Genomic DNA, 12,512 nt, shown 5'->3' with positions numbered 1-12,512 from the left:
ACAGCCATCACACAGGACTAGGACGGTACATAATACAATTTGCAGTTAGGACTGGGATAGTACATAATACAGCCATCACACAGGAATAGGATGGTACATAGTACAGTCATCATTTAGGACTAGGATGGTACATAGTACAGCCACCACACAGGACTAGCATGGCAAATAGTACAGTCATTAGTTAGAACATGGATAGTACATAGTACAGCCATCACACGGGACTAAGATGGTACATAATACAGTTTATAATTAGGACAATGACAGTACATAGTACAGCCATCACACATGACTAGCATGGCAAACAGTACAGTCATTATTTAAAACAGGGATAGTACATAGTACAGCCATCACATGGGACTAGCATGGCAAACAGTACAGTCATTAGTTAGAACAGGGATAGTACATATTACAGCCATCACACAAGACTAGAATGGTACATAATACAGTCCTAAAAGACTAGGATGGTTCATGGTGCATAGTACAGTCATTAGTTAGGACAGGATCAGTACATAGTACAGCCATTACACAGGACTAGGATGGTACATTAAACAGTTTATAGTTAGGACTGCCATAGTACATGATACAGCCATCACACAGGACTAAGATGGTACATAGTACAGTCATTAATTAGGACTAGGATGGTGCATAGTACATCCACCACACAGGACCAGCATGGCAAATAGTAAAGTCATTAGTTAGAACAGGGATAGTACATAGTACAGCCATCACACGGGACCAGGATGGTACATAGTATAGTCATTGGTTAGAACAAGGACAGTACATAGTACAGCCATCACACAGCACTTGCATGACAAACAGTGCAGTCATTATTTAGGACTAGAATGGTGCAGAGTGCAGCCACCACACAGTACTAACATGGCAAATAGTACAGTCATTAGTTAGAACAGGGTTAGTAGATAGTACATCCATCACACAGGGTTATAATGGTACATAGTACAGTCCTAAAATACTAGGATGGTTCATGGTGCATAGTACAGCCATTAGTTATGACAGGGACAGTACATAGTACAGCCATCACACAGGACTAGGATGGCACATAATACAGTTTATAGTTAGGACTGGGATAGTACATAATACAGCCATCACACAGGACTAGGATGGTACATAGTACAGTCATTAATTAGGACTAGGATGGTGCATAGTAAAGCCATCACACAGGACTAGGATGGCAAAAAGTACAGTCATTAGTTAGAACAGGGATAGTACATAGTACCGCCATCACACAGGACTAGCATAGCAAACAGTAAAGTAATTAGTTACAACAAGGGAAGTACATAGTAAAGCCATCACACAGGACTAGGATGGCACATAATACTGTTTATAGTTAGGACAAGGATAGTACATAGTACAGCCACCACACAGGACTAGCATGGCAAATAGTACAGTCATTAGTTAGAACAAGGACAGTACGTAGTACAGCCATCACACAGGACTAGGATGGTACATAATACAGTTCATAGTTAGCACTGGGGTAGTACATAATACAGCCATCACACAGGACAAGGATGGTAGATAATACAGTCATTAATTAGGACTAGGATGGTGCATAGTAAAGCCATCACACAGGACTAGCATGGCAAATAGTACAGTCATTAGTAAGAACAGGGATAGTACATAGTAAAGCCATCACACAGGACTAGAACGGTACATAGTACAGACTTAAAAGAGTAGGATGGATCATGGTGCATAGTATAGTCACTAGTTAGGACAGGGACAGCACATAGTACAGCCATCACACAGGACTAGCATGGTACATAATACAGTTTATAGTTAGATCTGACAGTGCATAATACAGCCATCACACAGGACTAGGATGGTACATAGTACAGTAATTAGTTAGAACAAGGACAGTACATAGAACAGCCATCACACAGGACTAACATGGCAAACAGTACAGTCATTAGAACAAGGATAGTACATAGTACAGCCATCACAAAAGACTAGGATGGCAAATATTACAGTCATTAGTTAGAACAGGGATAGTACATAGTACCACCATCACACAGGACTAGCATGGCAAACAGTACAGTCATTAGTTAGAACAAGGACAGTACATAGTACAGCCATCACACAGGGCTGGGATGGTACATAATACAGATTATATTTAAGACTGCGGTCGTACATAATACAGCCATCACACAGGACAAGGATGGTAGATAATACAGGCATTAATTAAGACTAGGATGGTGCATAGTACAGCCATCACACACGACTAGTATGGCAAATAGAACAGTCATTAGTTAGAACAGGGATAGTACATAATAAAGCCATCACACAGGACTAGAATGGTACATAGTACATACTTAAAAGAGTAGGATGGTTCATGGTGCAAATTATAGTCATTACTTAGGACAGAGACAGTACATAGTACAGCCATCATACAAGACTAGGATGCTACATAATACAGTTTATAGTTTGGGCTGGGATAGTACATAATACAGACATCACACAGGATTAAGATAGTACATAGTACAGTCATTAATTAGGACTAGGATGGTGCATAGTACAGCCATCACACAGGACTAGCATGGTAAATAGTACATTCATTAGTTAGAACAGGGATAGTAGATAGTACAGCCATCACACAGGACTATAATGGTACATAGTACAGTCTAAAAATACTAAGATTGTTCATGGTTTATAGTACAGTCATTAATTAGGAATAGGATGGTGCATAGTACAGCCATCACACAGGACTAGCATGGCAAATAGTACAGTCATTAGTTAGAACAAGGACATTACATAGTGCAGCCATCAAACAGGACTAGCATAGCAAACAGTACAATCATTAGTTAGAACAAGGACAGTGCATAGTACAGCCATCAAACAGGACTAGAATGGTAAATAGTACAGACTTAAAAGAGTAGGATGGTTCATGGTGCATAGTATAGTCATTAGGTAGGAAAGGGACAGTATAAAATACAGCCATCACACAGGACTAGGATGGTACATAATGCAGTTTATAGTTAGGGCTGTCGTAGTACATAATACAGCCATCACACAGGACTAAGATGGTACATAGTACAGTCATTAATTAGGACTAGGATGGTGCATAGGACAGCCATCACACAGGACTAGCATGGCAAATAGTACAGTCATTAGTAAGAACAAGGACAGTACATAGCACAGTCATCACACAGGACTAGCATGGCAAATAGTACAGTCATTAATTAGGACTAGGACAGCCACCACACAGGACTAGCATGGCAAATAGTACAATCATTAGTTAGAACAAAGATAGTACATAGTACAGCCATCCCATAGGACTAGGATGGCAAATAGTACAGTCATTAGTTAGAACAGGGATAGTAGATAATACCACCATCACACAGGAATACCACGGCAAACAGTGCAGTCATTACATAGAACAAGGACAGTACATAGTACAGCCATCACACAGAACTAGGATGCACATAACACAGTTTATAGTTAGAACAAGGATAGTACATAGTACAGCCATCACACAGGAGTAGCATGGCAAAAAGTACAGTCATTAGTTAGAATAAGGACAGTACATAGTACAGCCATCACAGAGGACTAGGATGGTACACAATACAGTTTATAGTTAGGACTGGGGTAGTACATATTACAACCACCACACAGGACTAGGATGGTACATAATACAGTTTATAGTTAGGACTGGGAAAGTAAATAATTCAGCCATCACACAGGACGAGGATGATACACAGTACAGTCATTAATTAGGACGGATGGTGCATAGTACAGCCATCACACAGGACTAGGATGGAAAATAGTACAGTCATTAGTTAGAAATGGATAGTACATAGTACAGCCATCACACAGGACTAGGATGGTGCATAGTAGAGCCATCACACAGGACTAGGATGGCACATAATGCAGTTTATAGTTAGGACAAGGATAGCACATAGTACAGCCATCACACAGGACTGGCATGGCAAATAGTACAGTCATTAGTTAGAATAAGGACAGTACATAGTACAGCCATCACACAGGACGAGGATGGTACATAATACAGTTTATAGTTAGGACTGGGATAGTACATAATACAGCCATCAAACAGGACTAAGATGGTACATAGTACAGTCAATAATTAGGACTAGGATGGTGCATAGTACAGCCATCACACAGGACGAGCATGGCAAATAGCACAGTCATTAGTTAGAACAGGGATAGTACAAAGTACAGCCATCACACAAGACTAGAATGGTACATAGTACAGTCCAAAAAGACTAGGATGGTTCATGGTGCATAGTAAAGTCACTAGTTAAGATAGGGACAGTGCATAGTACAGCGATCACACAGGACCAGGATGGTACATAGTACAGTCATTAAATAGGACTAGGATGGTGCATAGTACAGCCACCACACAAGACCAGCATAGCAAATAGTACAGTCATTAGTAAGAACAGGGATAGTACATAGTACAGCCACCACACAGGACTAGAATGGCAAATAGTACAGTCATGAGTTAGAACAGGGATAGTACATAGTACAGCCATCACATGGGACTAGCATGGCAAATAGTCCAGTCATTAGATAGAACAAGGGCAGTACATAGTACACCCATCACACAGGACTAGCATGGCAAACAGTACAGTCACTAGAACATGGATAGTACATAGTACAGCCATCACACAGGACTAGGACGGCAAATAGTACAGTCATTAGTTAAAACAAGGATAGTCCATAGTACAGCCATCACACAGGACAAGGATGGTACATAATACAGTTTATAGTTAGGACAATGATAGTACATAGTAGAGCCATCACACTGGACTAGGATGGTACATAGTACAGTCATTGGTTAGAACAAGGACACTACATAGAACAGCCATCACACAGGACTAGCACGGCAAATAGTGTAACCATTTTTTATATTATTTTTAACAGTAGTTATTTAATAAACAGTTTGTGTGCCTGTTCGAGTCGTGTTGCACCTGTACTGCTATTTTACATTACGAAGACGGTTTTGTCTTATGGACAGTGGTTATGATGGTACATAATACAGTTTATACTTAGGACAAGGATAGTACATAGTACAGCCATCGCACAGGACTATCAGGGCAAACAGTACAGTCAATATTTAGAACAGGGAAATTACATAGCACAGCCATCACACAGGGCTAGCATGGCAAACAGTACAGTCATTAGTTAGAACAGGGATAGTACATAGCATAGCCATCACACACAGGACTAGGATGATACATAGTACAGCCACCAGACAGGACTAGCATGGGAAATAGTACAGTCATTAGTTAGAACAGGGATAGTACATAGTACCACCATCACACAGGACTAGCATGGCAAACAGTACAGTCATTAGTTAGAACAAGGACAGTACATAGTACAGCCATCACACAGGGCTGGGATGGTACATAATACAGTTTATATTTAGGACTGGGGTCGTACATAATACAGCCATCACACAGGACAAAGATGGTAGATAATACAGGCATTAATTAGGACTAGGATGGTGCATAGTACAGCCATCACACACGACTAGCATGGCAAATACTACAGTCATTAGTTAGAACAGGGATAGTACATAGTAAAGCTATCCCACAAGACTAGAATGGTACATAGTGCAGTCTGAAAATACTAAGATTGTTCATGGTGCCTAGTACAGTCATTAGTTAGGACATGGGCAGTACATAGTACAGCCATCACACAGAACTGGGATGATACATAATACAGTTTATAGTTAGGACTGGGATAGTACATAAAACAGCCATCACACAGGACTAGGATGGTACATAGTACAGTCATTAATTACGAATAGGATGATGCATAGTACAGCCATCACACAGGACTAGTGTGGCAAATAGTACAGTCATTAGTTAGAACAAGGACATTACATAATGCAGCCATCAAACAGGACTAGCATAGCAAACAGTACAATCATTAGTTAGAACAAGGACAGTACATAGTACAGCCATCAAACAGGACTAGAATGGTACTTAGTCCAGACTTAAAAGAGTAGGATGGTTCATGGTGCATAGTATAGTCATTAGGTAGGAAAGGGACAGTATAAAGTACAGCCATCACACAGGACTAGGATGGTACATAATACAGTTTATAGTTAGGGCTGTCGTAGTACATAATACAGCCACCACACAGTTTATTTATTTTTATTTTATTTATTTTTCATTTGTTGACCGGGCTAGTCTAGCTGGATACATGTCCATTTTCAGTAGAGGCCCGGGGAGAAAAGCTCCAAAGAACAGAAGTTACTAGACAAAATATCAGCAGATCAGTAAATTATTAATACATTCATAGGCAAAATAAAGCAGATCAGTAATTATTAATACATTCATAGGCAGAATAAAGTAAACAAGTAGGTCATACATATTGTTTAAAAGAGGTACAGACTTATGTAGATGGCTTAACATAGCTACATTGTCGACCTTTAAGGTTTTGGGTTGGGTAGAGGGTTCGGTGTGCTTGGGATGTTTGCTGTTAATCTGGATTAGAGCAAGGGCATAGCCATTGGGAGTTTAGGAGAACCTTGAGGTGTTTTTTGAATTGGTGAAGAGAGGTCATGTGTCTTAGGTTGTTTGGGAGGGCATTCCAGGATTTGCCAATGGAATTGGCATAGAGTGCCTCACCTCCCGAGTTGTTAGATTTAATGGTCTGTACTAGTAGACTTTTTGATGACCTGAGGGACGTAAGGTTGGAATAGGGGCTAAGTATTTTGTTCAGTGAGGGGTTTTGTCTGGATGGTTGATTGCTTTAAATGCCTCAGTGAGTTGGTTAAGTTTGAGAATGTTGGGCAGTTCTAGCCATTCCAGTGTCCTTAGATTTTGGCAGTGATGGGTGCGATAGGGCATACCTGTTATGAATCTGGCTATATGGTTATAGGTTTTAGATAGTTTATTGAGCTCTCTTGTTGAGGAAGGAGAATATCGGGAGGCGAAGGAGTGTGGAGAGGAGGTGGGTCCGGCAATTGTTAGTTTGGTGCGGGTTAAGAAGTTCTTTATTCTATACATGGACCCGAGTTTTTGTTTACCGACTTAATGGTCAGGCTGACATGCGATCAAATTTCAGCTTGTGGTCTATGGTCACCCCTAGTAGTTTGGTGTGAGAGACAGGTTCGATTATGGTCCCATTGTTGGAGGACACATGAAAGGTTGGGTTGTTGGTATTAGGAGGTTCTTTTCCTGAGAGGTAATTGGGGTGGGGAAAAATATAAGTAATTTGGTTTTGGTTGGGTTGAGTAAAAGTTTGAGATCCGAGAACCATTTTTCAACCGCGGAAAAGCAGTTTTGGGTTGTGACTTGGAGTTTGGTGAGAGAGGCCAGAGCAGATCAGGGTGGAGTCGTCTGCATATTGAATGCAGGAGGCTTCGGGAATGATGGAGTAGACCATTTATAAATATGGAAAAGAAGGACCAAGTATAGATCCTTGGGGAACACCGATGTTAGTGGGGAGTAGGTCTGATAGCCTGTTTTGCCACTGAACTGCCTGTTTTCTACCAGAGAGATAGGCTAAACCAACTTATGGTTGATTTGCTAAGGTGATAGGTTTCAAGTGTGTGGAGCAACTGTTGGTGATTGACCATGTCGAAGGCTTCGACAGGTCGAAAGAGCAGAGGATATTAATTTATTGTTGCGTTGTGGTTGACTGAGTCAACAAAGGAGAGGAGAGCAGTGGTTGTCCTATGCTGGGGGCGGAAGCCATGCTGTGTGTTAGACAGGAGGTTGTTTCAGTAAGATGGGTAATGAGTTGCTTGTGAACGCATGCGTTCCATGATTTTAGCTAGTGGAGACAGAATAGCTATGGGTCTGTAGTTAGATGTGTCAGTGGAGGGCCCTCCTTTATGGAGAGGGATAATATAAGAGATTTTCCAGATTGAGGGAAGAGTAGCTTCAGAGATGGAGCGGTTGATCAAGATTGAGACAGGGTAGGCTATGGCCAGATGCTATTTGTAAGTAATTTGCTGGGAGTAAGTCAGCTAAGGTGGTTGGCTTAAGTTTTTTCAAGAGGGTTCGAATGTAGGAGATGGATGTTGGTTGTAGGTTAAAGGAGGGTTGAGTTGGGTCTTTAGTTAAGATTACACCCGAGGGAGAAGTAGTAAGCTGATTGGCAGGGACTGGATGGTCTCGTAAAAAGAATTAAAAGTATAGGCTATATCACCTGGATCTTTGCCCATGAGTTTCTCCGGGTGGTGGTGGTAGATTTACCTGGATGAAGGAGGTGATTGAATCCAGCCCAGAATTTTTTAGGATTATGCTGGTGTTTGTCTTGGAGGTGACAGAAATATTGTTTTTTATCCCACATGACGGCTGCTTTGGTTGAGTTTCTGAGCTGTACAAACTTGATGCGATCTAGGGGGGTTTTAGTAGTTCTCCATTTGTTCCAGGCCTGGTCACGGAGTTTAATTTTGGTTTTAGTATCTTTTGTTAGCCAAGGTGCGATACGTTCCTTAGTTCTAGTAAGTCGCTGAGGAGCGTGAGCGTCAAGTATCTTGAGGAAAGTGTCGTTAAAGTATGACACACTCTCATCTAAGGGTAGAGTTTTTAGGATAGTCCAATTACATGATTTGAGGTCTGCTAGAAATCGGTCTGGGACAAAATTCTTGCTGTGCCTAACTAATTTGGTTAGGGGATGGTTTGTAGTATGACATTTGTGTTTTATAATAAAGGTAATAAGGTGGTCACTAAGGTCGTTGGGAAGGGTCCCAGCAGTATAGTTATTTGGATCCTTGTTAGTAAGAATCCAGTCAATGATGCTCTCTTTGTTGAGCATTTCCAATTCTAGTGGGAGATAGAATATTTTGGGAGAAGCCATGTAAGTTGATGGGGAGAGGATTTGAGTGTTCGGAGAAGAGGGACCAATCAATATTAACGTCCCCTAGAATTAAGGTTTCTTGGGGATAGTTGGTAGCAAACCAACTAAGAGATTGTTCTAGGGTATCAACGTTATTACCAGGTGGTATATAAATCACTATGAGATTAATACATTTTTGGTTGTTTAGGCATAGCTTGAGTGCAATCAGTTCTAGGTTAGGGATTTTAGGAGGTTGAGTGGGTTCATTGTGATGTTCAAGGAGTTCTTGAACATGACAGCTATTCCTCCACCCTTTCTAGTTATTCGATCGGCCCTAAGGATGTTATACCCAGGTGGGATGATTTCTTCATCCTTAGTGCTAGGTTTGAGCCATGTTTCTGATAGACACATGATGTCGGGGGAGTGGGTGGCAAGCAAGGCATGCAAGTTGTGAACCTTATTATTGATACTTCTTAGATTGAGGTGAAGCATAAGGAGGGAGCCCACCAAGCTTCTGGCTGCTTTCAGGGAGTTAGGGCCTAGGTCAAAATTAGGGCCTGGGTTGGGGTGGATATCGCCATCTTTTGTGATGGATTTTTTCAAGAAATTAAGTATTTTTTGGAGTTTAATTAGTAATTTCAGATTATCCTTTGTTGTGGGTGATTTAGGATAGCGGAGGGTAGGATAGCTTCTCTTGGGAATCAGGTTTTTAACAGGATAGTGAGAGGGAGGCATGAGATTGAGGGTTATGGGAGTGTAGGGCGGTATGACCCTTGGGGAGGTAGGCTTCTGATATGGCTAGAGTTTCATAACTTGTTAAAAGATAAGAAATGATAAGAAGTAATAAAATGGAGGGAAGGGTAGTAAAAGAGCTTCTATCCATGTTGTGAGGAGATGTTGGTGAGTGTAGTAAGCTGGGGGAATTACCTTGGTAATAAGGGAAAAATGTTGGAGGGGGGAGACTAGAACGTTAAAGGAGAGAGGTTAGTAGGCGGGCAAACAGAGGGAGTAACCTTAGAAGTATAGACAGAAAGAGAAATGGGAGGGAGGGAGAAGAGACAGAGTGAGTTCCAGTTGTGGTTGGTTGGTGATAAGGGGGATGGGCTTAGTGACCTAATAAATGTAGAGGTAGTGGGGGCGGTGAATAGGGGCAGGGTGGGCGGGAGCGAGCCCTGAGCCATCACACAGGACTAAGATGGTACATAGTACAGTCATTAATTAGGACTAGGATGGTGCACAGGACAGCCATCACACAGGACTAGCATGGCAAATAGTACAGTCATACGTTAGAACAAGGATAGTACATAGTCAGCCTTCACACTGGACTAGGATGGTACATAGTACAGCCATTAGTTACGACAAGGATAGTACATAGCACAGTCATCACACAGGACTTGCATGGCAAATAATACAGTCATTAATTAGGACTAGGACAGCCACTACACAGGACTAGCATGGCAAATAGTACAATCATTAGTTAAAACAGAGATAGTAGATGGTACCACCATCACACAGGACTACCATGGCAAATAGTGCAGTCAATACATAGGACAAGGACAGTACATAGTACAGCCATCACACAGAACTAGAATAGCACATAACACAGTTTATAGTTAGAACAAGGATAGTACATAGTACAGCCATCACACAGGAGTAGCATGGCAAAAAGTACAGTCATTAGTTAGTATAAGGACAGTACATAGTACAGCCATCACAGAGGACTAGGATGGTACATAATACAGTTTATAGTTAGGACTGGGGTAGTACATATTACAACCACCACACAGGACTAGGATGGTACATAATACAGTTTATAGTTAGGACTGGGAAAGTAAATAATTCAGCCATCACACAGGACGAGGATGGTACATAGTGCAGTCATTAATTAGGGCTAGGATAATGCATAGTACAGCCATCACACAGGACTAGGATGGAAAATAGTACAGTCATTAGTTAGAAATGGATAGTACATAGTACCACTATCACACAGGCCTAGCATGGCAAACAGTACAGTCATTAGTTAGAAGAAGGACAGTACATAGTACAGCCATCACACAGGACTAGGATGGCACATAATGCAGTTTATAGTTAGGACAAGGATAGCACATAGTACAGCCATCACACAGGACTGGCATGGCAAATAGTACAGTCATTAGTTAGAATAAGGACAGTACATAGTACAGCCATCACAGAGGACGAGGATGGTACATAATACAGTTTATAGTTAGGACTGGGATAGTACATAATACAGCCATCAAACAGGACTAAGATGGTACATAGTACAGTCAATAATTAGGACTAGGATGGTGCATAGTACAGCCATCACACAGGACGAGCATGGCAAATAGCACAGTCATTAGTTAGACTAGGGATAGTACAAAGTACAGCCATCACACAAGACTAGAATGGTACATAGTACAGTCCAAAAAGTCTAGGATGGTTCATGGTATATAGTACAGTCATTAGTTAAGACAGGGACAGTACATAGTACAGCCATCACACAGGACCAGGATGGTACATAATACAGTTTATAGTTAGGAGTGGCATAGTACATAATACACCCATCACACAGGACCAGGATGGTACATAGTACAGTCATTAAATAGGACTAGGATGGTGCATAGTACAGCCACCACACAGGACCAGCATAGCAAATAGTACAGTCATTAGTAAGAACAGGGATAGTACATAGTACAGCCACCACACAGGACTAGAATGGCAAATAGTACAGTCATGAGTTAGAATAGGGATAGTACATAGTACAGCCATCACATGGGACTAGCATGGCAAATAGTACAGTAATTAGTTAGAACAATGGTAGTACATAGTACAGCCATCACACAGGACTAAGATGGTACATAGTACAGTCATTAATTAGGACTAGGATGGTGCATAGGACAGCCATCACACAGGACTAGCATGGCAAATAGTACAGTCATAAGTTAGAACAAGGATAGTACATAGTCAGCCTTCACACTGGACTAGGATGGTACATAGTACAGCCATTAGTTACGACAAGGATAGTACATAGCACAGTCATCACACTGGACTAGCATGGCAAATAGTACAGTCATTAATTAGGACTAGGTCAGCCACCACACAGGACTAGCATGGCAAATAGTACAATCATTAGTTAGAACAAAGATAGTACATAGTACAGCCATCCCATAGGACTAGGTTGGCAAATAGTACAGTCATTAGTTAGAACAGGGATAATAGATAGTACCACCATCACACAGGACTACCACGGCAAACAGTGCAGTCATTACATAGAACAAGGACAGTACATAGTACAGCCATCACACGGAACAAGGATGGCACATAACACAGTTTATAGTTAGAACAAGGATAGTACATAGTACAGCCATCACACAGGAGTAGCATGGCAAAAAGTGCAGTCGTTAGTTAGAATAAGGACAGTATATAGTACAGACATCACAGAGGACTAGGATGGTACATAATACAGTTTATAGTTAGGACTGGGGTAGTACATATTACAACCAGCACACAGGACTAGGATGGTACATAATACAGTTTATAGTTAGGACTGGGAAAGTAAATAATTCAGCCATCACACAGGATGAGGATGGTACATAGTACAGTCATTAATTAGGACTAGGATGGTGCATAGTACAGCCATCACACAGGACTAGGATGGAAAATAGTACAGTCATTAGTTAGAAATGGATAGTACATAGTACAACCATCACACAGGACTAGGATGGTGCATAGTAGAGCCATCA

The sequence above is a fragment of the Protopterus annectens genome, chromosome 1.part1 (genome assembly GCF_019279795.1).
Source record: "Protopterus annectens isolate FY-2018-M chromosome 1.part1, PAN1.0, whole genome shotgun sequence".
Taxonomy (NCBI): Eukaryota; Metazoa; Chordata; order Ceratodontiformes; family Protopteridae; genus Protopterus; species Protopterus annectens.
This window is presented reverse-complemented; position numbering follows the sequence as displayed.